The 25,782-nt window shown below is 39.0% G+C and overlaps 1 protein-coding gene across 4 annotated transcripts in view; it reads left to right on the forward strand.

Annotated features, from left to right (window-relative positions):
- Nucleotides 1-1,437: 1,437 nt before the first annotated feature.
- Nucleotides 1,438-25,782, forward strand: part of RALYL (RALY RNA binding protein like) — a 403,949-nt gene continuing 379,604 nt past the window's right edge. For 2 of the 4 annotated variants that reach the window (XM_049823286.1, XM_049823295.1), the window contains exons 1-2: nt 1,512-1,626; nt 2,564-2,650. The gene's annotated coding sequence lies outside the window, so the exon portion shown is untranslated. Of the gene's footprint in view, nt 1,627-2,563; nt 2,651-25,782 lie in introns of all 4 variants that reach the window. The other 2 variants (XM_049823314.1, XM_049823321.1) reach the window with 1 other exon arrangement.

Below are 25,782 nucleotides of genomic sequence, written 5' to 3' on the forward strand. Positions count from 1 at the left end.
AGGAAACTCTCGGCAACAGTAGCACGCAGCCTGCTCCAGTACATCTCCTGTTTGTCAAAGGAAAAGGCGGAGAGCTGCCCCCCCGGCCAAGCACAGAGCCGCTTCGGGGCCGCTCCCGTGCGTGCTTTGGGGCCCAGCCCCAAACACCTCCGCCACGATGAGGGGAGGCTGCGGGCAGCTGCCTGCGTTGCCGCGGGAGGGTGCCCACCCGGGCTCACCCTGCCTCCGAGCCCACTGCCCTGCGCCCCCGCGACTTGCCAGCCACGGCGGGCCGCTCTCGGGGGCGGGCCGCTCTCGGGAGCGCACCCCCCCGCCTCCCCCCGCGGTGAGCCACCCCCTCCGAAAGCACTTGTTTCCTTCCCACCCCGGCCAGGAACTTTGTTCCGGGAAGCAACAGCCCGGCCACTGGAAGGACGGGAGGAGGGAGAGGCCACGCAGCGGGGCAGAGGCCAAGAAACAAAAGCACAGAACAGATGGGACTGCCGGTACCTTTCCTCCTCCCCACAGCCGCACATGTGAAACGCTCCCTGGAAGGCGACGGAGAAGCACTGCTCCGTCTCGACTGGGTGGCACGGTAGCTGCAGCCCCACCGCACGGCACAGAAACCCTCCGAGCTGCGCGCCCCCCCCCCACGCAGGAGTGGCAGCAGGGGAACCCCCGTGCGCACCCCCCCCCGGCTGCAGCGGCGGGCGCGGTGCCCCTCTGCGCAAACCCCGAGCCGAAGTGGCGGCAGGGGGTACCCCTCCGTGCCTTCTCCGCATGCCGGGGTACGCCCGCGCACGCACGGTGAGCCGGAGCTGCGGGAGGGACACCCCCGTGTACACGCGGGGAATCGGGGCGGGCGAGCGGCACCCCCGTGCTCGTGAGGGCGAGCTGGGCGGTGGGGGCTACCCCCTTGCGTGCGCACACACACAGCACCCCCCTGACCCCCCCCCCCCCGGAGCGGCAGGAGGGGTAACCCGAGCGCACACACGGCGGAGCCCGGCGCCGGACCGGGGCCGCCGCCGGGGCACGGCACCCCCCAGCCGGGCAACCCCCGGCTCCGCGCCGCGCCCTCCGCCGGCCCCGGTCCCGGGGGCGAGCGGCGCCGCAACCGGCGGGGCCGCCGCGGCCGGAGGGCAACAGGCGGGCGGGCGGCGCCGGGCGGCAACTTCGCGCAGCGCCGGCGAGCAAGTTGCGCTGCCGCGCAAGACGCGCCCGCCTCCGCGCCTCGCCCGCGCGGACCGGCTGCGTGCCCGCGCCTCGGTGCGAGCCCGTGAGCGCGTGTGCGAGCGGCACCCGCCGAGGCCGGGCGGCCGCCGCGGCGCGGGTGCGGAGCGCGGGGCAGGGCGGGGCGGCGGCAGCCGGGCGGCTGCGGCGGGTTCGGGGCGGACTGGGGCCGGGCCGGGGCCGCGCCGGGGCCGGGGCCGGGGCCGGGTTCGGGGCCGGATTCGCGCCCGCGCCCGGTGCCGCCGCCGCCGCTGCGCCCTCCCGGCTGCCAGTCCGCCCGGCTCCGGATCACGTGGCGGTTGCCGGAGGCAGAGACTAGAGAGGAGAGAAAAAAAAAAGCGCCTCATTCCTTCTTCCACCGCCATACTGTATTTTATAGTAACTCTCATTTTTATTCCTCCCTTTTACTCCCGCTCGGTGAGTACCTTTCCGCTGACATTCTTGTCCTCCTTTTTTTGTCCTGTTTTTTTTTTTTTCTTCCTTTTGTTTTTTCTTTTTTTTGTTTTTTTTTTTTTTTGGTTTTTTTTTGCCTTTTTTTTTTTCTTCCTCTTTGATTATTGTTTAAATGGATTTGATCTTTTGCTGATGACAAGTTTTTTTTCCTAGCATGCGATGGTTACTAAACTGTGAGCAAAAGGTGCTGCTGGGGCCGGGAGTCACTGGGAATGAAAAATGATAATATTAATAATACAGACTTGCCAGTCCAGCAACAACTGATATACATTTAGTAGCTATATATCTATATATGCAACTGGTTTTGTTGTGGCACGGAAAAGCGATGTGAAATATGATGCTGATTTTTTAAAGATAAGAGAAAAGGCATGTTTCTAACTCTTTTTGCAGAGGATTTTCTCTGGTGTTGCTTTATTTTTATTTTTGGGTGTTTTTTAAGGGGTTTTTTTTTCGTAAAGAGATGGGAATTGCAAATGCATTTTACAGCAGTGTTTACACAGAGTTTGTAATCTTGCAATACTGGTGGAAGCCACAGAGCAAGATGTTAATTTTATTATTTTTGTTATTGTTTCTTTTTTTTTTTTTTTTTTTTTGACACTCGGTGCAATCAGCAGGGTTGTTTTTTTTCTTCTTTTTCAGTTTTTGATGCCTGTTTATAATGTGAAACTTTTCTTGCAGCGTGTTACAGTTATAATTTTTAAATACTTTTTTTCCTCCTTAAAGATAACAAAGCAAAACAGAAAGCCAAAGGGATGATCCTTACTTTTGCACATTTTGCACCTTGACTTTTTTATTCTTTTGCCAGCAGTATTTTATGATGGTTATTATTATCATGATGATGATGATGATGATGATAGATATATACATATATACAAATAAATACATTTTCAAATGATGGCAGTGGAAGGTTTTCCTGGAGAATGAAGTGCGGTTTGGTTTCCTTGTCAACGGAAGATGAAGTGAACAACTGAACATCTCCCCAGTGCAGGTACTTCATCTCCTTGTAGGCGTTTCCACGCTGTGTAAATTACATTGTGAGATTTTTTTATTTTTTTTTAAGAAATTTCTTTCCACCCCTAACTAAATGTTTCTGTGCAATACACATGAGGACTGAACTAAGTATCTCTGTCTCTTAATTGCTTGGATGTGTGCAAAATGTTGCACTAATTGAGCCTAGGTCGGTTAAGCTGAAAAGAGGTGTTTTATGTGCTGTGCTGTATAGAGGGGAAGGCAGCTGGGGAAGAAAAAATCCAGACACCCCCTCCCAACTCCCCCTTCCCATTAAAAAAAAAAAACCACAGACCAAACCCCCAAAAACTAAATCCCAAACCGAAATGGATGAAACCTTGAGATCCTCATTATGAGTACAAATACTTGCAGGACTTTAGACAAAAACAAAACCCGGAGCCCTGTGTTGTGGTGACTTGTGTGTGTCTGTTTAAAAATTATCCATTAGAAAACAGCTGTGAGAGAAACAGCAAAGGAGGCTCCCTCGGAGAGCTGGCTCACTGCCACACGAGGCATATTTCGGAGCCCTAAGGGCAGCAAAACCCTTATATCCAACTTCTGCTCCTCATATTAAAAGGGCGTAAACAAGGCAGCAGGTTGCCTCTTATGAATTTAATTCATTGGGATGGAGATTAATCAGCAGCAGATATTTGCTTGAAGGTGTTTCGTTTTGTTTTGATGATTATTAATGCCACTGCCTGACGGGGAATGGGAAACTGTTACTTTCCGTGACGGTCACTGAGAGTTCAGGATTGGAGAAGAAACTGTTACTTTTCATTGAGAGCACTTAAATGCTTAACAGAGGCTGCCCCTGATGTAGAGACAGGATATTGGTTCCCTGTAATACAATTTGGAAAGATTTTTCCACATGACAGGTGTTTTGGCTTTTTTGGTTGTTTTGTTTGGTTGGGGGTTTTTTGTTGTTTGTTTGGTTTGGTTTTGGTTTTGGTTTGGGGTTTGGTTTGTGGGTTTGGTGTTGTTTTTTTTTTTTGTTTGGGTTTGTTTTTTGGTTGTTTTTGGTTTGGGTTTTTTTTTTTTTTTTTTTTCAGAAAGGGATATAATGCAATATGCTAAAGTTGAAGTGCTGAATGCTTGGAACTGCAGTGTTCTCTGTTGTTTACTTTATTGTGGTGGGATTGCTTAACATATTTTATATAAACAGCTTTTAGGGATTTATAACTATAAAGATAAGCTGTGTATTCAGATGTGGAAACTAAAGTAAGTTGCAGGGGATATATTTCTTTTCTCACTGTGGTATAAGCAGAAATAATTCGTAGGACGACAAACGCGTTCAGAAGTTTGAGGCTTCTAACGCTTGTATTTACATTCTTGTAACTTAACAGCTTCCTTTAAAGTAGAAAGTGTGTATAAGAAGTCTTCAGCATTCTCTCGTGCAACTAGTCATGTTGAAAAATAAATTCATTTGTCTTTCTAGAAACATATCTGTTATGTATTTACGGTGGGTTTTTCCAGCTTAAATGTAATAAAAACATTTAGCGCATATTTATGCATGGCTTCTGCTCTGACATGATGGAACACTTTTGGCAGTATATCGGGGTCAATAATCCATATGTCTAAAAAACACTGTCTAGATATTTGCATGATGGATTATGATGACTTCTCTGAAATAGTTACGATCTGTTGGGTCAATACTCCACATTTTAAGAAGACTCAGCCTGCTTATTTTTTCATGGTTTAGTTTGAAAGCAAGCCATTAAAACAGGAGAGTGATTGAAACTTTGTCCTCCACCCCTCTTTTCATTTCCATCCCTCCTTATTTTTAAATTAAAGTTTTTCTTTAAATTATGTGGAAATGCTGGCAAGCAAAATATTTTTGATATTGCTAGAGCACTGAAATAAAGTAACTAGGCTAGCAGTTTCCAGAATGATGTGCCTTTCGTCCTTTCTGTTAATATTGCAGGTGTGGCGTGTGAGTAATTTTGTACAGATAGTTGCTGACTGAAGATCTAATCCCGCTCACCTAGTCTTATCTTGAAGTCTGAGAAAGAAAGTTTTAGGAATGCACTATTTTCAGCACCCAGATTTTATCTGCAAAACACCTGTTGTCTGAGTAGCATGGTAATTAATACACATATATTTCATTTGCAGCAATCTGAGGTGGTATGATTTCATATATATCAAACAGCCTAGGGACTTTAAAATAGGAATAAAGGAGCTAATTTTGAAAGAGAATACCTCTGCCTCCTGCAGTATGTCAGCACAGTAGGATTTGGGTTGGTGAAATCGGTTCCAGCTTGGTGTTTCCATAGTTATGCTATGACTAACGCTGTTGAAAGCATGTTTGGAAAGCCATAGTCAGTGTAAAAGACAATTGTCCTTTTGTGTTTTTGAGATGAATACAAATTTTGTCTAAGAACACAGCATTGTTTCTACAAGTGATGATATAATTACAGTTTTTATGAGTATGAGTTGTACTTGTACTGCCCTAACTCCTGAAAGTGATGATTGTCCATACTTAAATGACATCTTCTATTTTTCTTTACATCTGTTCTGATATTCAGGAGAGCTTAGGAAGTTAAGATACCTTTCTAAAGGTCTGTAAACTGAAAGCTTTGGAAAGCAATTTTTCTTTTCTTCCTCCATAACTATTATTAGCAGTACTTACTAGCAAATAAAAATGAACAGGTGAACAGTAGTTACTAACTGTATACTGCCCAGAGCACTGACTCATAAATACATGCTTTAGCTGCTGTAGTGCCCTGAATTGGCAAAAGAAGCATATCTTCTCACGTTTTTCTACATGGACATAGGACTAGAGAGGCCTGTGGAGTCATCAACTCTGTTTTGCTGTGACACTAGGCTGGTCTTCTTACGTTGTTCAGATTCAGCAAGCTCCGTTTTAAATTTAGCTAGGGCATCACTCCTACTGCACCTCTTCAAAGGCAGGGCAGAGCCTCACTCTTCAGGCTGTTAGAAACCTCATTCCTGTCCTAAATTTATTCTCAGATGGTTTATGCTCCTTGGGAGCCGTTGCTGTCCCCAGACAATGAGGTTCCTTCTCCACGTCTCTGCTCCTCTTCAAAATACATTTCTAGAGAGCAATCACAGCCCCTTTTCATTCATGTTTGCTGGGCTTACTGGGGTGAGGTTGCCGGTAGTGTGGTCAGTGCTGGGAAGGGATATTGAGACGGACTCTGACCAAAGTCATGCTGCAGCAGAAGCAGGGCAGCTGCATTCAAATCCTCTGCTGCCCAAGCTGGCCTGCTCTGCTTTCAGCTGCAAACATGGCAGTCCGGTTTCTGGCTCTCACAGCCCGAGCTGGGCTTGTGGATATGCCTTCTTCTGGTGAGACAGGCTTTGTGCCGTGCGGACCTTCCCTTCCGCTGCCTAACCAATTTGAATTTCTCTGGCTAGAATGTAACAGCAAAGGACTCTCAGGAATTTCTCCTGCAACACTCTGACTTTTAAATTCCCAAGAATCTTCTTCTTTTTTTTTTTTTTTCTTTTTTTTTTTTTTTAAATATTTTGTATTCATACCAGCCAGGGGAACCTGAATGGGCTTGAGCCAATCAGTGATGTATCAGGGACTGCCTTCTATCAGGAATAAAGGTGAAAGTTGGCTACAGTGCTTTCTAAAATATCTTTTCCTTATTAGTTTCTTCCCAGGTTGCTTATATCTTAGCTCTCTAGTCCTCTAAAGCATTATTCTAAAAGCAGTTTATTTCTCTTTTACAGTGTAATTTTTCCTATTTTCTTCAATTCCTGCATTGTCGGTTTCAAAAGATAAAAAGATAAAAAAGCTCAATAGTGTTTAAAGTGTGGGATTGTGAAGACTGCTAGGTCTGCCCTCAGATGAACGTTTTTAACTTCCCTTGGTCTTCTTAGAGAATGCGGTGCTCTGTCAAATTCTGGACCTGACTCCTTTATGTTTTAAGTACTTACAGAATATCTGAACAGAAGGCTAAAGATGACTATTTCCTGAAGAAAAATTATGTAATCTGTGACACTGTCTACACAGTCATCCAGTTCATAGCTTCCTTAAACTCAGATCCAGACTGACAGAAGAAAACAAAATGCTACTTTTAAATGGTATGAAGATTACAATGTAACATTTTCACCTTTGTGAAGGTACCAATATTATTATATGATCTTTGAACAATTACCAGAGTAAAATGGCTTGAAGATTATTGTTTTGCATATACACACATTAGAATAGTTTGTACCATTTTTATTTCTTGTCTCTACTCTTTCCTATTTCACAATGACACTCTAATCTCTATAATGTACTTAATCCTTCAAAAGCATTTATACTGCAGTTTTGGAAGTATTTTCTGAAAAAAAAGTTTATTTTTGCACAACAAAGTGTGATTTTCCATCTCAATGAATCATCTGCCAACAATTAAAGCAAATAATCAAGTAGACCTTCAAATTATTAAATAAATCTCAGGTTGCTTAGTGTGAATATGATTAATTTGTTTTTATCATTGTGATATTCTGGAATAAAAAAATAGGTAGGTAGATGAATAGATAGAATCATATAGATAGATATTTTTAGAGATGTTTTTAGTGTGACAGAGAAGTAACAGAAATCTTACATTAATTAATTATCCTCTAGGGCTTAACCAACACATTTGTTTCAAAGAATGAGCAGTTTAACTTCCTCTATGTAGTAAATTTATACACACCAGTATTATCTACTGCCACTTGACAAAAGGTAGAGTTAAATTGCCTCCGTGGTACTCCTCCGTGTGCTTCCCCAGCATCCAGCCCAGGCTCCCTGCATGCCGGTTGCCCTGCCAGGGTGCCAGGGCTCAACTATTATGCAGTTGCATTTCAGTTTCAGGAACAGAGCTTTTTGCTCTGCTCTAGTTCCTTCATGGTTATGGTAGTAAACATAATAATTTCTACTCTGACTTGGCTGGCAGAGGTTTGAAGAAGCAGAGGTGGATGTCATATGAGTGGTGACCAACAGTAGGTATGAACGTGGTGGAATATGAATGACACTTCCTAGGCTCTTTATTTTTCCTTTGCATACTCCTGAATCTTTCTCCCAAAACACCCAGAGCTGCGATTAAACTTGGGCCACATCAGTGGCCCTTCCCAGGTGGCTGCCTCCTGATGTCAGTGGTTGTTGCCTCTACTGATGTTCAGTGTCTGAGCAAGTAAGTCAACATGGAGCTCTGAAAAGAGCTGAGAATTTGCGTGGGCAATTCTTTGGTCATCTGAGAACTGCTTACAGTCCCTTGGATAGCCATAGCTTATAAAAGGTAGTACAAGCCATTATTGTTATTATTATTATTTAAAGAACAAGAAACTATAAAGGATCCAATTATCATTATTAGACCTTGATAATTATTAAATGACTTGGTGAAAGCCAGGTCCCAGTCTTCCAACTGTGCCCCATACCAACAGCCTTTATTTCAGCCTGCTCAATCACATCGGTTGCTTTCATCAAGATCCTCCCTTGAGTCAGGCATGTGCTTTGTGTTGTGCAGGGTCAACAAAAAGGGGCTATCTGGCACAAATCAAATATTAATGGAATTCTTCACCTGACTGAAGCAAGGCTAAATTTGTTCTGTAGAAAAACATCGCATTAGTACAGTTCATTCAGTAAAAAGATGTCTCTGTTTTTTGCTGAGAGTTTTGCACAGAGCTGAACAGCATCTATGTCAAATAGATACAAGACACATCTTGTTAAATAGTGCTAACTTTACGGTTTGGAAGAGGCACTGCACATGTTATACCTTGCATGCAGTATTTTTAGGCTGACTTAAGAACTGGAGTTTCAGTCTCAAAGAATTATATCTGGATGGTGTTGACAATGCTGGTCCTGCTTTCTGTTTGGTTGTGCTATAATGGAGTTCAGAAGTACTAAAATGTTTGCGCTATCCTAGGCATCCTCTTTATTAGAACAATATGAATGAATAAAATGCAAAAAAAATAAAATGCACAAATGTAACAAAGATAGTTCTGTGCATTTTTGCACACCAGGCCTGCACTCAGGGGTTACTGAATGCTAGCAGCGTTTCTTGTGGGTAGAGGGAGTTAACTCACTGACTTTTTACAATGAAACACTGTGCTTTTAGTAATTGCATCATCATGCTTCTGAGCTTGAGCTGTAACACAGAGTTACTTTTTATAAAAGAAAAGAAATTCTACCTAGTTACAATAGTTTATTAAAAGCTTTTTCACCCAATAAATATTAGGACAGAAGTTATATAACTAACACTTAAAAATGTGCTGTTCAAACTGTCAGGCAGTGTCTATGAAACAGACACCCTGAAGATATAATTAAAACAAAACTTCCTGTTTGGGTACCTGTAAAAGGGATTAATTATACTGTGTTCTAAGTAACAAAAGTAACAGTGCTATCATCTCATTTCTCATCTTGTATTTGCCACTAATTTCACAGGGTAAAACCCAACACTTGAGATGTTGCACAGTAGGTCAGTTTTCTAATGTACTCTCCACTGTATAATTTCACATCCACTTTTTTTTTTTTTTTTCCCCCCAAACTGCAGAAGAAGGAGGATGTAATTATGTTTTATTCCTGCATACACAACTTCCAGTTAAATGGGAGTTCTGTAAATGGAACAACTGCAAGATTAGCTCTGAAGAGGTTAGCATCTTCTAGTTGTGCACTTGTAAGTTGTAGACGAATAATGTACATTGTGCACAATGAAAAGAGAGACAACATTTAAGTTTTGATGTTATGTCACTTTTGCTTTAGGGGGATAGTTCATTGGGACATTGATGCTATTTTTATTGTTTATTATTTTATGAGAAAAGCATACTGTGTTGCCATTCCTCAGCATGTCCCCTGCTCTGGTGGGTGATATAGAAACAGAAAGGTGCAGAATTAAACCCTGGTCCTATTAAAATCAGTGATACAGATGCTGGTCAAAATTTCCTCTTGAAACATTTTTTTTCTGTAGTTATTTGATAAAGTGATTTACACAAAAGGCTCAATTCATCTCACTTAACCTTGCTGTTTAAAAAATAGGCTTTCAGAGCTAAGCTAGTCATCATTTTAGCCATCTAAAAGTTAGTCATTGAAGTCTAACACAGTTGCTCAAGGCTTTGTAGTCAATGGAGATATATAGACACCTCCAGAGAATTACAGAGTACATCCCAAGAGAGGCATCTATGGATAGCTGAGATGAACAACCTTCTTAAAATGCCTCTCTCTTTTCACTGATGAGAGAGAATCTAGATGGGACATTTAAACTGAATTCCTAACTTTTTTTGATGGAATAAGTTAGAGGAGATGAATCCCATGCTTTGCCCGCCCCCCCCCAATCTGTCAAAACACTAATTTCCTACTGAAATATTTAACTGAAGAGGATTTGGGGGTTTGGGGTTTTTTTTGGCTGCTAGAATCTTTATCACTTGAAGTTTTTACTATAATTTCTTTTCAACTTCTGCAGTAATTTTTTTGACAGAAATGCAAATGTCTTTCTAAGCACTTTGAATCAGTTCTGGACTATGACAAATTTCCCAAACATTTCTGCTGGGGCCAAGATTTCATGCCTCTCTTCCATTGCTTCACCCAGTTTTCTGACTGTATATAGTGTAATCCTACAACCTGATTCTTCAATGAGTTCTCCTCACAGAGTCCTGTTCTAAAATCCAGGGTCTTGAGCTATTGGGTGCAATCATAGATCTCACTTGAGAAACCTTTGAAAATAATGGAAAGATAAAGATTATGTGGGTGGCAATGGAATCAGCTACTTGCACTTTGCATGTGTAAATGAATGTAGATATATAGTCACAGTGTTAAAAAATAATTAGTAGATCAACAAACAGCTCAACAAACAGCAGAAGACCTGAATTTGCAAGTTCTAGACAGCTCTGAAGAAGGCTTTATTATTTTATGTTAAAATGTTAAATAAATGTTAAAACATTTATTATGTTTTAACATAATAATGCAAAAATAATAGTTGGTGAACTAAGGTGATCCAGGCAACATAGGTTAAATATTTAGCTATTGATGTCATGCCACTAATATCCTCACGTGCATGCTTGTTATAAAAGATTCCAGTAAAACCTGTATTTTTGAATATCCAGATAGATTTTATGTTTCCCTGTCTCAGGTAATTTTCTGGAGAAGGTTGGAATTTTACAAGACTGAGTGTTAACCATTGTATAAATCAGCTCTTACACAAAGTTTACTTCAGTAAACTTTGCTTTAGATCTGTCCCAAGTTGTTGTGAGTAGCAGGATGCAAAAGCACCAGCCAGTTTGTGCCACTGCCCAGTATGCTATGATATCATCCCTTTTTTTTTCCACAAATTATGAATTCTTCTATTTCTTTCAATATCTGTTTGGGCTTTCTGTAAGATTTTGTACAGGTACTGAAATATGTGAATACAGCGTACATGTTTCCACCATAGGATCTGTCTTATTCTTAGAGCGGCATTATCCGAGTGCCTGTGCAAATGTCATTAAGCTGCTTACATAGGCTGTGTTTTTCACTGACAGCACAGTATGAAACTGAAGAAAAGCTGAATCCAAATTAGAAATGAATCATTTGGTATAATAGGCATAAGTGCAAAACTCAGTGTAGTAAGAGTTAATTGCCCAAATACCGTAGTGTTACTACCATGATAAAGTAAGATGCAGCTGTGAGCTCTTATAGCCACATTATAATGCTTGGTAGATTCAGAAATCTTAAGGACTTGTCAGAATTGAGGAGTTAAAAAGTTGGAGTTCTCAGCAATTTGAAATAACTGTTTCAAGTAAGCACAATAATATGTTCCGGGGACTATAAACTGTTAGCTGCAGCTACTGTGTTACAGAATCAGAACAAGTTATGCACTTCACCACCGCTTGGTTTTCATCTTTGTTCTTTGCAATGCATCTATATTTCTACCTTAGGTTTTTGTACTGTCCCTCAAAAATGCATTGTCTGAGCAGTATCCCTGTAAAACAGATTTACAGGGATAAAACCCTTTGCGGACTTCATGAAGTATTTGCCTTTTTTCCCTGTTTCATTTATGCACCATAACATTTTGTTTCTCACTCATGCACACATGCTTGTGAAAGGCGACATTACAAGGAAAATAATTACAGTTTAGTTCAAAGAAATAAGCTATTTCAGGAATGCCACAATTTTTTTATTTATTTTTTTTTCTTATTTGATGCCCAAGTTAAGATTCTATATAGTGTGACATTTCATCTCAGAAATTTTAAAATGGGTTCAGAAATTCTTGATACTTGGTCACAAATATTAATGAATGTTGTAAATATTCATCATAAACAGAATAAGACTGGCTACTTTTCACTTTCAGATCTTTTAAGATCAAAATCAGCCCTATCATTGAGACGCATGTCACACTGGTCTGCAGTGACAGACAGAGGAAAGTATATTTTAAAATATTGGGTGTGTTCATTTGAATTTCTGGATCCTTTTTATCTTTTATTTGTAATGTTTTTTTATTTCAGACTTGCTGGATCTTCCCTCCTGCTCTGGACCTCTCCCCTGGCATCGGCACAGCTCAGAAGGATGAAAGAAAAGGAAGCAATAGGAGAGGGATGGAAGAGGGGAGAGGGGTAGAAAGAGAAGGAGGAGGGGCAGCAATAGAAATGGAGAAAAAAAATCTCCAGCAGTTCAGTTAAGGCTCCAGACAATGGGGATGTTTGCAGTGCCTGCTCTTCCTCATCTTCCCCTAGGGCTCAAGCCCCTCACCTTCTCCACCACCTTAGCTTTCATCAACACTACAGATATTTCACTACTCATTTCCATTTGTTATTAAAGAACAAAACCAGAACAATTAAAGCCTTGCAAACAACAAAATATAGCCCTCTTCTCACAAATTATAACATGACACTATTCATGTAACTGGTTCTTGGAGTAGGGTTATTTTTCTCCTAGTAAAGTAGACTTACTTCTTTAACTATGAAAGTATGAAATGAAAGTATGAAATGATTTCATACTTCATGAGTGAGAAAAAAAAGAAAGTTTCTCATTCCTTTGATACCCAAGGTAAGCCCTTTATATCAGTGTGCATACGACAGCTTCAGTGTTATTCATCTAGATCCAAAAGCAGACTTTCTACTGGTCTTTATTTACTTATTTATTTTTTACCTTCCCTTCTTTCAAAGCTTTACTTCCAGGGGTCATTCTTACCTCTCATCATCTTAGAGTATAAATTAAAAACTATTCCTAATTCTTTCAGTTAGCTTGAAATTTACAGTGCATTATTCAGCTTTGTAGGCCAAATACTCCCACCAGGGTGAAAAATGCAATCTGATTTTTTGCTGTGCAGTGTGACTGCAAGACAGACAAGAAATAGGGACCCCACTACTCAGTGCTGGTCCAGTGCTTGACTTGGTCCTGGTGTCTGGCCTCTCTTCCCAGCTGAAAGGCCAGCCACTGTGAAGGTGAAGGAGTGCTCGGATGAAAAGGACTCTTTGGCCAAACCTGTTTTCGTCCTTATATGTACCTGCCTCCTCACAGCTGTTCTCACCAGGAATCCCTTCTACCTGACAAGGTTGTTTTGGGACTGTTAATAAAAAGGGTAGATCCAGTAATTGGTCCTTCTAAGAAGGTATTTCCTAAACCTAGAGCTTTAATTGGTCCTATGGTTTCCCTATGCCAATCTGCCTGATACAAAAAGCCAAAGGGTAGTCACTGAGCCAATACAAAAAAAGCCCTGCTGCAAATTTGCAGACTTAATTCTTTAAATGGCAAATCCTAAGGATTCCCAATTGCTTATTATATACTATAATCAATTATGGTAACTGAATGAAGAAAGGTGTTAGATTTCAACAAATTCCAGAGGGAACAAGTATTCATTACTGATGCTGGTAGAACAGGTCCAGAGCAGAATGATGAGGTCCAAAAGGCTGAAATAAATCTTATACCCTAAAAAAGACTTCTAAACAAAGTACTGCACACAAAATTGTTAGGTATTATGCATATCTAAATGCAATAGGTCAAATGCAAACATGCTGTTAAATAAAAAAAAAAAAAAAAAGAGTCCACAAAACTGCAAGAAAACAATGACTTCTTTCAGGGATTTTATGTTTAAGGATATGTTAATTTTTATTAACATTTAGGAGAACTTTATTACATGTTCTTAAAAGATACAGTGTAAACTGATGCGACTGGCTGTTGCCTCATGACCTGACTAGAAACTTTAAATTTCAGTTGGTTCTGAAGTCTGCCTGATGTATTGCTCTTACAGTTTGTTTAGATTTTGATTATTTGTGCCCACCTTAATGTGAGTCACACACTTGAATAATAGGTTTCTGATTTCAGGAGGGTACTCAGAGCCCCTAAACTTGGTACTTCATGTCTCTGGGCAGTCTCTACAAAAAGTAGGCACCTTGAAGGAGCCATTTGGGACAACTCAGTGAGGTACCCAGATTCCCTGGAGATTCCCTGGAGAACTGGACTGGACTGAGAGCTGTGGCTGGCCCAGGATGAACAGGAGCTCCTGCATGCACCATGACGTGCTTGGCAGAAAGCATGTCCATCCCCCTGCTTGTACCAGGGAACTGCTTTCAGTTGTTCCTGGGATTTGTTAAAGAGGGAGGGTTCAGAGAAGACTTCCCTGGGCCTTCGGGAACTTATGGCCTGAGGTGGACCTTATTTTTTTTAAGGCAGGTAGCACTGGTGCAGGCAATCTGCATACCTCTTTGAGATTTAGACCATGTTTTCCAGCCTTAAGTGTTATGTAAGGTCAATTAAAGGAAGGCTCTCTTAACTTCAGGTTACTTTAGCTGACAATACAACAGAAGTTATGGAATTTGAAACGCCCTCAACTGCTGTTGAAATGTGATGCAATGCATCCCATGCTGCAGAATTTGGTGTCATTTGCAAAGGGGAGAAAGCTGACTTTCTTGCTCTTGTAAGTAGATATTCTGAAACCACTGATGTCGGTGAGGTCAGGAAGACTGCCCACACAAGTAAGATGAAGAAGGAGCTGTGAAAATGGATCTGAAGCAAATATTTTTCAAATCAGGGGTGTAGTGATGATGACTTCCTTGGACTGACTCAGATCCTTTGCCTTTTCTCAGTCCTACCACTCTATCATCTCTGCCACAGATATATATTTCAACTTTGTAGTTTGCTTTGCAACTTTTATCTTCTCCTTCAGAGTGTGACAAAATAATTTCATATAGCAATTGCCATTTCACTTCAAAATGTAACTATAGTATAATCCATAATCATAAATTTCTTTTATGACCAGCTGTTTGCTATTATGCTTTACAGCCTTGCATTGCATCAGTAAAGTATCTTTATAGAAGTGGGGTAATAGAGTTGGCACCTTTGAAGATAGGAACTTCCTAATGAAAACTTTGAAAGCTTTGATCCTTTCATGAAAGGGTAGTGCTTTTTACGTATGTTTAAAATCTGCCTCTTTCAAATTAAATACTTTGTGACCTCTGGAATGTGATATAAAATGTATGTCATGGTATTGGATGCTACATGTAAGTTTTGAAATAATTTACATTAGTCTTCTGGTATTAGACTTCATCTGTGAAATTCAAAGCAAGATACCCAAATTATGATACTCGCCTGTTAACTGCTGCTCACACAGAGCAGCAAGCATAAATACTTTTGAAAATCAAGGGAATTTTGGCCATCTCTACTAAATACAGAGCTAAAGACCTGACCTCAGCATCTTTATGGAAGATTTACTGTCTGTAGAATGTAGATTACTATATATGACGGCAATCTTTATTTGGCCTAGAAAACAGAATCGTGGTGGAAAGAAGACTGAATGAAGGCTGCCATCATTATCAATAAAATACTTCATATACGAAAGATATTTTAAGTAAATATGCCAAGCACAAGGCCTACCAGGTACACTTTGAACATAAAATGTGTAGCTTGTAGCAAGACAGAGCCCACATAGAAACTACGAGTTGGGTACTGCTCTCATCTGCAGTTTTGCAGCACTTGGAACATAGGTCCATTTGGACTGTGCTGTGACAGAGTTTTATCTGAGGACATAATTTCTTGTTTTGATTGTTTATAATAAAGATGAGAAATTGTGCATGATCTTTTCATGTAAAAGTCCATCTTTCCCAGTCTCATGTATTTTGAATAGTACAGAGCGTACCATGAGATGTAGAAGGTGTACCTATGTAACTGTATCCAAGGATACTCCCCATCTTATAATTAAGTCTATAACAACTTTGCTATTGATTTCATTGGGAGCAAGATCAGGCTTCTGATTTCAATACAACAGGCTGTGTTTCTGATATAAATGTGGAACAGGGTATTAACTCAATAGAACAGACAGTCTGGTACCTCTTGAATCAGGGATTCTGAAGGTGACATAATAAAAATCTGATTTAACATAAAAAATGCAATCTTGTTTTTCCTAGTAAATGAGTTGGTACATATTTTTTCTGGTATACTAAAAGTGAAAAAGAGCTGATGTAGTGGGTCAAACTCAAGGTCCAGCTAGCTTATTATTCCATTTCTGCTGGTAGTCAAGAATAAGAAAAAAATGTTATTCTCGCAAGAGCCTGCTTTCTAGTAGAATACATAGAATACCAGGATAATAGTGCAAGGATAAACCATACTGGTTTATAGTTTATTTATAGTTTATTTTATAGTTTATCAATATTAATAAATTGATACAGAAATTGATACCCTGTACAATTAGATACATATCAGGACAGATCACACTACCTTACCAAACAAAGTAAATATAATATCTATTAATGATCATGTCAATTAACAGCAACTTCATATTCTGTAGAAAAACAAAACCTTAAAATATACTGTGGAAAGTATGCTTAAAGCAGAAGCACATTTTTAAAAAATAAATAAATAAATAAACATTCATTTGCAATACATTTGCAAGATGATGAAGTAAGAATACATTATTAGATTAGTATTTCAGCTGAGGAAAAAAACCACGTCTTTATTAATAGAATAATAACAGCATATTTCAGAGCAGGTGGAGCGGAAAGAGACATCAAAGCCAAGTAAACAAATAGTGAAGTTATCACAGTGAAATCTTCAGAAAAATCCTACAGCCATTTTGTAGTGAAAATTTTTAAAAGACATGCAGCTAATTTTGTTTTTAAAATGAGCTGACTTTCATGGAAGTAGTTATGTTCCAACTGTTAATCTATGAGAAGATGCTGAATTTGTTCCTTCATATACCATATAAGATAGATATAGTTGAGACGTCCTATATCTTACATGATCTTATCTTGTATGATATATGGTGTAAGATAAGACATAAATTTCTGTTTATTTACTACAGAGACAATCAATTTGTGTTTTTTTTGTCAAGCACTGCGTATTAGATGACAACTGAATCATTGAAAAGGAAGATAGCTGTTTTCAGAAGCAAGACTAAAAGAAATCATATTAGCTGTTTTCAGAAGCAAGACTAAAAGAAATCATATTCTTTCAGTGAAACCAAATGTTAGTTGATATGAATTCACGGAAAGATACTGCATGAGCTAATAGTCTGGCTTAAACACATAGTTTCATTTGCATACTTAGTCTCCACCTAGCTGATGCAAAGCATGCAAGGTCTGTGGTGGGACAGGGAGTGATGTGGCTTTGGGCCTTGGTTAGGATTCCCCTTGGTTGTGCAGGTAAGGACTTCTCACCTGCTGACCACCAAACAGGCACATCTTTCAAGGTTTCATATTGTAAGTTTATACTTTACATGATCACATAATTAAATATGGTCAAATCCTGCAACTCACCAGTTCGTCTAGGAATAATATATAGATATTTTGTGGACAAAAATTACTGTGCAGTTGAAATGCAATTGTTGCATCTTGGGGGAAGATTCCCTTCATAATACTTTATTCTGCAATACTATATTGAAAATTGCTGTAGTACCAGATAAGATAAAGCGTGATTTCTTCTCATTCCGTATTGATGTTTTCTGTAGTCAGATTTTCACCCAATTGCTAAAGTCAGACTTAATTAGCTAGTAAGATTTTTTTTGAGATTCTAGATTCAACTGGCTGCTATAGAAGGACATCTACAATTGCCACTTTTGGGAATCCAAAATTGTATGTCAGGCATAGCCAAAATTTTGTAACTTTTAGGGTGCAGTTTAAAATGAAATCTTGTTGCAAAATAAAGTAAGCCAGAATTCTGTAATTTTTTTTCCCCGTAAAGACTTGGAGGAATGTTGCCATCGCATGAATTTTTATTAATGTAAGACACTTGTCTTTTGCCAAATCCCAACACAAGGAATTTTCCCCATCTTTCTATAAATCCTGTTTGTAAATCAGAGTATTTTGGATTGTGGTGATATTGTGTGTGTAGTATATAGAAAAGGGCTATAATCCAAACCAGTAATTTTCAAAAACATGTTACAAAAATATTATTTCAATATTTGGGGTTACTTAGGTTCTTTCTGGTTTTAGATAATATTCTTAATGAAATTGATTATTTTTATGAAGTCATGTTTATTTAGAAAAATGAACAATGAGAGTTTCTCTTGTACATAGCGGAAGGCAGACAGTGGGAGAGAACTTTGTCACTCAGTTCCCAGGCTCCTTTTAGGCAACATTTTTCCCATTTTTCTCAACCTTTTTTTCTGAGGACACATCTACAAGGCAGACACATGTGCAGCCTCTCTGCCCACCCCAGCTTCAATGTCTTTAAGGTCTTGTAGTGTTATGTGAGTTTCAGAAGAATCAAGGTATGGTTTATTAAGTCAAACTCAGTGCTGACTTAGTGTGGCTTCAAACCCACAGCTCAAACTTTTCTTTTTGGTTCAGTCCTCTGTAAAAGTTCCCATCTAAAGAAGTGCTCCCTAAGCCCCTTGCAGAGCATCGGTGTTTTGGGCTGTGGGCACAGCATAAAGAAAGAAAATATACTTGTCCATTGAACTAGAATGAGTGGCATTTGCTGGAAAACAGAAGACTAGTCCAGCAACATCTGCTTCTTTTACTAAACATATATTAATTAATTCATCTAGTGGGGACTTCCTTATTAATCTCTTTCCTATGACCATTAGGGCTGAAGGTGATATTGATTGCACTTTGAAAATAAACACTGGTATTATTTACTTTAATATTTGTTTAAAAGCACAGAAATAGAAAATCATTGAAGTGCAGATATGGGATATCATGTTTTCTTTACAGAAAAGTGAGGATAAGAAAATACTTTTCCTGTTGATGTAAATCATCCATTTATTATGGTTAATTTCTTCTACATACATGCACTACAGTTAACCTTTGAGCTAAACGAAATAATCCAGATAATTTCACTAATGGGCTTCAACTTTTGACCACCACCATAGTCACGTTTTATGAGATATGTAGAGGAGTCTTCCCTCCTGCAGATATATAGGAGAATGGTGTAAGAAAGAAAAAAACATGTAGAAACTGCAAAGGAACTGGACAGTGAGAGGAGCATGGTATCTAACAGAAGGATGTGTATGTACAACAGAAACAATTAGTTCCTGGACCTTCACTATGATTGCCCTCTACTGCCCTCCTTTCCTCTCTTTAGGATTTCAGTTTCATGTGGAAGCCTCCTTCTGTCGATTGTATGTGTCCCTCTACAGAGCTACTGATACATCTGAAATCTTTTCACTAATCCTGCAAAATCAAATACAAATAATCCCATAAGCAAATAGTAAAAAGCAAGAAGGCTACCAAAGCTAATTTTTTTTGAAGTTAAGCTAAAATTTTGAAAATACCATGGCCTGGACATTTTCAGACATAGTGACCAGTATTTGCAGCTGGTATAAATTGGTAGGATGTCTCAAATCAATGGAGAATTGATTACCTGGTTCTATGCTCATAACCTGTTCATATCAAATGTAATGGCATTTGCTTCCTTTTAGCGATAAGTTGTGGAAAATAGGATGATTAGTTCTATACTGGGAAGATCATTTCAGTCTTATTGCAGAATGACTAACAGAGCTTTAAAAGTGTTGAGGTAATGCATGTGTGTGCCGTATGTGGAGGGTGGAGGGAAATGTGATGCACATGAAACCTGAGCACAGAAATGATGAACTTGGAAACCATCTTTTCGGTGAAAGCTGTTTAGTTCTAGAGCCTCTCCTTTGCATTTTGAGAGGATTTAGAAGAATGCATTATTCATAGTGAAAGAATAGTTAGAAGGTCAGTTGTTTCTGATGGAGAGTGGTGGGCACAAGCCTGCATATTCTTTAGCCATTTTATAAACACTACTGCAGAAAAATTTGTCTTGTGCCTTGAATAGTGTATTGATTATAATCAATCAGACATTTTACATACACTAAGATACGCCGTACTTAGCAAAAACTGCATTGACAAAGAGTGTATTAATGGATCCTAGAAATTTTGGCATTAATTAGGCCCGCTGAGGTCTTAAATGTAAAGGATAAATGTGCCTTCATTCGATAACCCAATTTTTAGATAGATCATTACAGGTAAAATGGACCATGTTATTATGTTAAATATTGAGAAGGGTTAAATAACAGAAGGGTTCAAGTGATACAGTCATCAGATGTTCAGCTGTCAAAACACCATTTTTCTGGTTGTTTTGCTTTGGATCAAGAATTGCAATTTGGTTTGGGAAGTATGCGTTGGAGCCAGTATGCCTGAGTGGGGTTAAAGTATCATGCCATACATGACACGATTTTAAGTGTAGGATCAGCTCTTGATGAGAAAAAATATGGGCTCTTTCTCTTTTGGTAAAGAGAAAAATATCCATAAGTTGAAAAAGTCATTATTGTAACACTTTTTTTTCTCTTCTGTGTTTTAGAACCAATATTATTTTTTTTCCATTGGTATGTGTAATGAGGCATAGTTAATATATGCTACTTAGCTTAATCTCTCTGAAACTCAGCTTTTCAGTATGAAAGAAAGGGGGCAGGAGGAGCATTAATATATACAAGGGATAAAACCTGGAAATATATTCATGCCGCCTGAGCCTCAGCTGCCACCTCATGGATCAAGTATAAGATGGGACAGTAGGTAGATTTGGTTTTGCTGTTGACTTTGTGGTGTAAGCATATCACGTAGTCTTTCTGAGCCTCTTTGTTCTTGTTGTTCAAATTATTTTGCTAGTTGGAACCACATACATTCTTGTTGATGTAAACTGTCGTAATGAAACCGCAATCATAAAAGAGGAACTGTGCAGCAAGAAATGGTATTAAGATGGATTTCTTACACTTTATTAGAGAATGCCCACACTGCTGGCAGCTCTTTCAAGACCGATAAATACAGATCTTTGAGATGATATTGTAACATCCCTGAAAACAATCAAAGGACAAAATTTGAAATTTTTATGAAGGTACTTTGCAGAAGCTTTGTGAATATGAATAGGAAAATTTAATGACTACACATTTTCACATTAAGTTTTATTGAACTCCATTTGAATGCGCTGTTGGGGACTGAGGAAGCTGCACTTAGTGAAGGACCTAAGAGTTTGGAGAGTTGAAACAGAGGTATCTGCTGGCTTGCTTCTCACTCTTGTAATTCCTTAGATTAGCAGCTGCTTTGATTTGTGCCAATGGCTCCCAAAAAGGATTTTTTAGGCAGGAATTGCCAAAGTACGGGACATTCTGGTCATAATTTTTCAGTGTCTTGGCATGTACCATTGGGTAGAGGGGTAAGATACGGTTACAAGCTATAGCTGCTGTTAATTCTCCCATACTGGCAGGATCCTTAAATGTCTTAAAAGGCAGCTTTTCCTGACCTCTCTTCAATGCTAGAAAAAGGTTGTTGCCAGAACGTGGCTGTAGTCAGCCTTCTCTGAACATTTCTTAGATCATAATATCAGCATGTTAAACTGAAAGAATCTGCCTCTGTGAGTCAATTCAGAAATAAATGGTGTGCCAAGTATCATTATTTATTGAAAGGAAAAAACTTTCAGGCTGCTGAATAATAATGTAAGTATGGGATTTATAAAACCTATGGTTGATGGAAACGTGGTATAAACATTCTTTATTGTTCTCTTAATTTTTTTATGAAATAGTGCACAAGAGGTCCTTGTCATGTGGTTCCGATGACTACTGCTTAGTTGCCTCACCAATGAAGAGACACCTGGCAGAGGAATCCGAGGTTTATGTTTGGTGCTTTTATCTGTGAGAGTTTCTGTAAACAGTGCCTTTAAAACTGGTTTGCTGGAGTTTTCAATCAATCTAAAACTTGAATGCAAACCCTTCATGTTTCCTGAACACCGTTAGTTGTCACTGGGGACAGAGCTACATTTGCAACTCAGTCTACAGCTATTGACTGTCCTGGTCGTTCTAATGCTTTTGAACTGTTCCTCCTCTGCCTCGTTTTCTCCCATCATTGAAATGGGTATAAACCCCTCCATCATCAAAATTATTGTTGATGATTCATATATTGAGTTATCCATCACTCTGTAAGATTTAAAAGCAAATACTTTAGCAGCTGTGTTTTCACCCACAGTCACAAAGTTGTCTATAGATATGTCAAAAAGGTAGCCCCCAATACCAGTAAACCTACAATCTATTCTGGATGTTGTGCTTAGCCAAAGGTCACTCAGACCAGTAGAAAGAGAATATATATGGCTGGAAGGTGTGGAATAACTGTCTTCACCACTCATTGTTTCCTTTTTGGCAAAGCCCTTATAGCTAGCAGTGTCCTCTAGTTTAGCATTAGTGGATGCGTGTTCTGAAAAAGAGGGGAAAGAAGTTTTTTCTTCTGGAATAACATATTAACCAGTTGAGACTTGAGGGAGCTGAGTGGTTTAAATGAATAGGCAGTGGTCTCTGTGAGGGTGATACTCTCCTATATATAGGTAATAGCTTTTTATTGTTGTGTTAGAATGTGACACAAGAGAGGCTTTGAAATGAATCAGAGGTAGGTTCTGCTCATGCTGGACCTGTGTCTGAAATTGCCTCTGATCAGCCAAAAAGAAAAGACTGCTCTCCCTGTGAAATGATGGATGGATTTGTCTTGTTAGGAAAAAACACAGTGACAGGCAACCAAAATTTTCCTACATACATATTTAACCAAAAATGCTAAACAATATGCTTCATTTTGTCACTGGAAATATTTTGTAATGAGATGATGATTCATCATTGATCTTTGCTCTCTGTCGATGGAACAGCTCTCTTGGGAGGAAAATGAAATCTATATCTGTCTTATATGTTTGACAAGCCAAAAAAAAAATCAAGAAACAGACTTCTGCTTTTGTTTCAGTGATTTAAAGTACATTTTCTAACTTTTTATTCAAAGAAGCTGTTTGTAAATCTAGTCTAGAAAAATGGTGTTTTTACAAGCTTCAGGAGCATGTTTCATTTGGAGTGAATGAATTATTCCTCGCCAACAGACAGCTGTAAATACATAAAACGCTCAAGCTTTTTGAGGCTTGGCTCAAATGCCAGCATAAAATCAATGATAAAAATCAATGCCTGATATGTGCAGTACGTTACTTAATCATTTAAAAAAATTATTTCAGTGAGACATAGAGGCCCAGATCCAGAGCAAATTGTCAGAAATGGTTTAGCTTCTATAGAGTTCTATTGATTTACTCCTGTGCTAGATCTGGCCCACTGTGGAAACTGAATTTAATATAACTGCATTTTTTAATGTATTTATTTATTAGTACTGAACATCATTGCATTTTCCACAGCCACAAAAGTGGATTATGTTCATGGCAAATTCTTTACATACATAGAAAGTGTAGTTGTGTCTGACATGCAACAAAATTACACTTGACATTTATAAGCTCAGGATTGAGTTTTCCATTTCATTTTGTGTAATTTATAAAACAAGTTCATTTCTAAAGTTACACCACTGATTACAACTGCTAATTTGCATGAATGATTAGGATACCCTTTGTGAATTAGGGATGATAAATAAAAATTGCAGCAAGTATGGTCTTTCAGAAAAATACTTTCTAGGTTGTTTTGATATAGATTGTTCAGATTTAAAAATGTAGAATAAACCACTAAGTATCATGCTTTAAATGTTTTTAAGTACATCTTAGGAAAGTACAGAACTACTAGTAGACATCACAACAGCTCTCTGCTATTGAAACATTGGCAATAAATAGGGGAGACTGCTTAGAAATTGTTTCCTAAACCTAATTTGGTATGTTTTGTGCTTATCCATGCATTCTGTTGCAGTACTGGGATTATTAGGTGGTGTAAATGTTGTGGACTGCAGTGCTGGGTGTGAAATTAACTGCGGAGTAAACTCTCTGGTATAGGTGAAGAGTCAGACTTTCAGAAATGATAACTATGGTGCTATTGACTTTACTTGCAGCTGATAGTGCTTATTATCTCTAAAAAATCAGGAAATAACTCAAGTAGAAATTAAAATATGTTACATTATAAAACTGATCATGTTAATATTGTTGTGAATACGCTTTCTCAATTCCTGACATCATGCATTTAAAATTCTTTACTTAATACTTTGTCAAGGTAATTGCCCTCATTTAATATCAGTCAACCCAATCCTCGTGAAAAATATCCATTAAGCTCAGCAATAATTTTCAGACAAGGAAAAAAAAAATGCAGACTGCATCTTGTATGCCTTTTTTCCTTGTAAGCGAGCATCCATTTCTAAGGTGAGTAACCTGGCTATTGTAATCTCTTTAATTGTTATACTGTTTTTTTCTGGTTAATAACTAATACTTCCTTTAATTTGCTTTCTATCTGTGACACCTCATTTATTATAAACTATTATAGCCTGTATTTAATACCTAGACCTATTATTGTACAGAATATATTAATTAGGTCATACAGCAGTTTCTACCATTGGGTGAGAAAGATGAAGGAAGGTAATTTATCCTGCATAAAAAGGAGTTATGAACCATGGCCAGCTGCTGTTTGTGCACAAGTAGTTAATGTGGGTTTCCATACTTAAAATACGAAGTTGTCCTATGGTGTTTTTGTCACACTTTTGAAACAGATATTTGTTAGTGACGTAAGGAAAACTGCATCTATTCTTTCGTTTGCAAAGCTGATTGATTACATATTGAGTCTAATCCCCAGATCAGACATCACATGTCAAGGCATAGACTGGATGACTTTTTAAGGTCTCTTCTAATTCGCTTTCATGATTCAATAATTAAATTGAAGTTGTGAATAATACAATGCATTTTCATGTTTGTGAAAGATTAGACATCCCCTGTTAAAATTCAACAGTATATGATCATGTTTATATTCTATCTGTTATATATTTGTCTATTCTGTTTATTTTTCTCTTCTGTCCTTTTAGAATTGCACTCTTTTGTAAAAGATTGGAAATACTGAATATTATCAATGTTAGTTGTTTCACTTCATAACAGCAACAATACCAAGCAATATTAGACTCAGGAACTTAAGACAACATTAATTAATTTTTGCCATCAAGAAGATGAGTATTTATCAGCAAGGAAAAATTAGTTTGTGATTAAAAGAGCTGAAACCCTGTTGTCCTGAAGTTCAGCATTCATGGCGATGTGTAATTCAATTATGCCTTTGAACACCATTGCAGTGTTATGAAATAAATTAATATATATATCTCATGAGCAGGCATTTTGTTGTTAATTATATTTCAAGTTTGGAGTTTATAGTTTTTTGTTCCATTTGAAATCACGGAACTTGGTTCATTAATGATGTACTTGGATACATTAAAGGGGAAAGAGTTTCTTTATGGTTATCTCGTGAAGATTGTACAGTGACTGGAAAAAACTGTTGAAAATGGAGACTATACAGGGACCACTTTGAGAGCTGAGGAAGACATGTAATACACAGTCATGAGAAAACATTTTGCTTCGTACCTGGCATTCATTCATAACAGCTGTGTGTGACATTATTTGTGTTAAAGGGCATATGGTTATCTTTGCACTCCTTAAAGTGGTTCTCTGTGCCAGAGGGCTGCTCAAAAATTCCTTTAGCTGCCAGTAGCCAAGGAGTTATTACCACATTCAGAAACTGCCAGGAATGCTGAGTCCTGTCCTATTTCCCCTGGCCATTCTCTGTACTAGTTGAGAGGAAGGGAAATTATATGGCCCCCACTCTGGCAGCTCAGCATCACTGCGGGATCTCTCCACGCTGTGCTCATCACCCCTGCGTCCTGCTTTCTGCCGTTAGCACACTGTGAAGCAACGGCAGTGCTCCGAAGCCTGTCTGTGGGATGTAGGTGAACATTTATTCACAGCTGTAAAATAAGCCTTGTAGATACAAGTGTTAAACGTGAGAGAGAGAGTGAAATCCTCATTCCGGGGTAGGTAAAGGCAAGGTTTCCATTAAC

This window comes from Accipiter gentilis, chromosome 2 (assembly GCF_929443795.1).
Source record: "Accipiter gentilis chromosome 2, bAccGen1.1, whole genome shotgun sequence".
NCBI classification, from domain to species: domain Eukaryota; kingdom Metazoa; phylum Chordata; class Aves; order Accipitriformes; family Accipitridae; genus Astur; species Astur gentilis.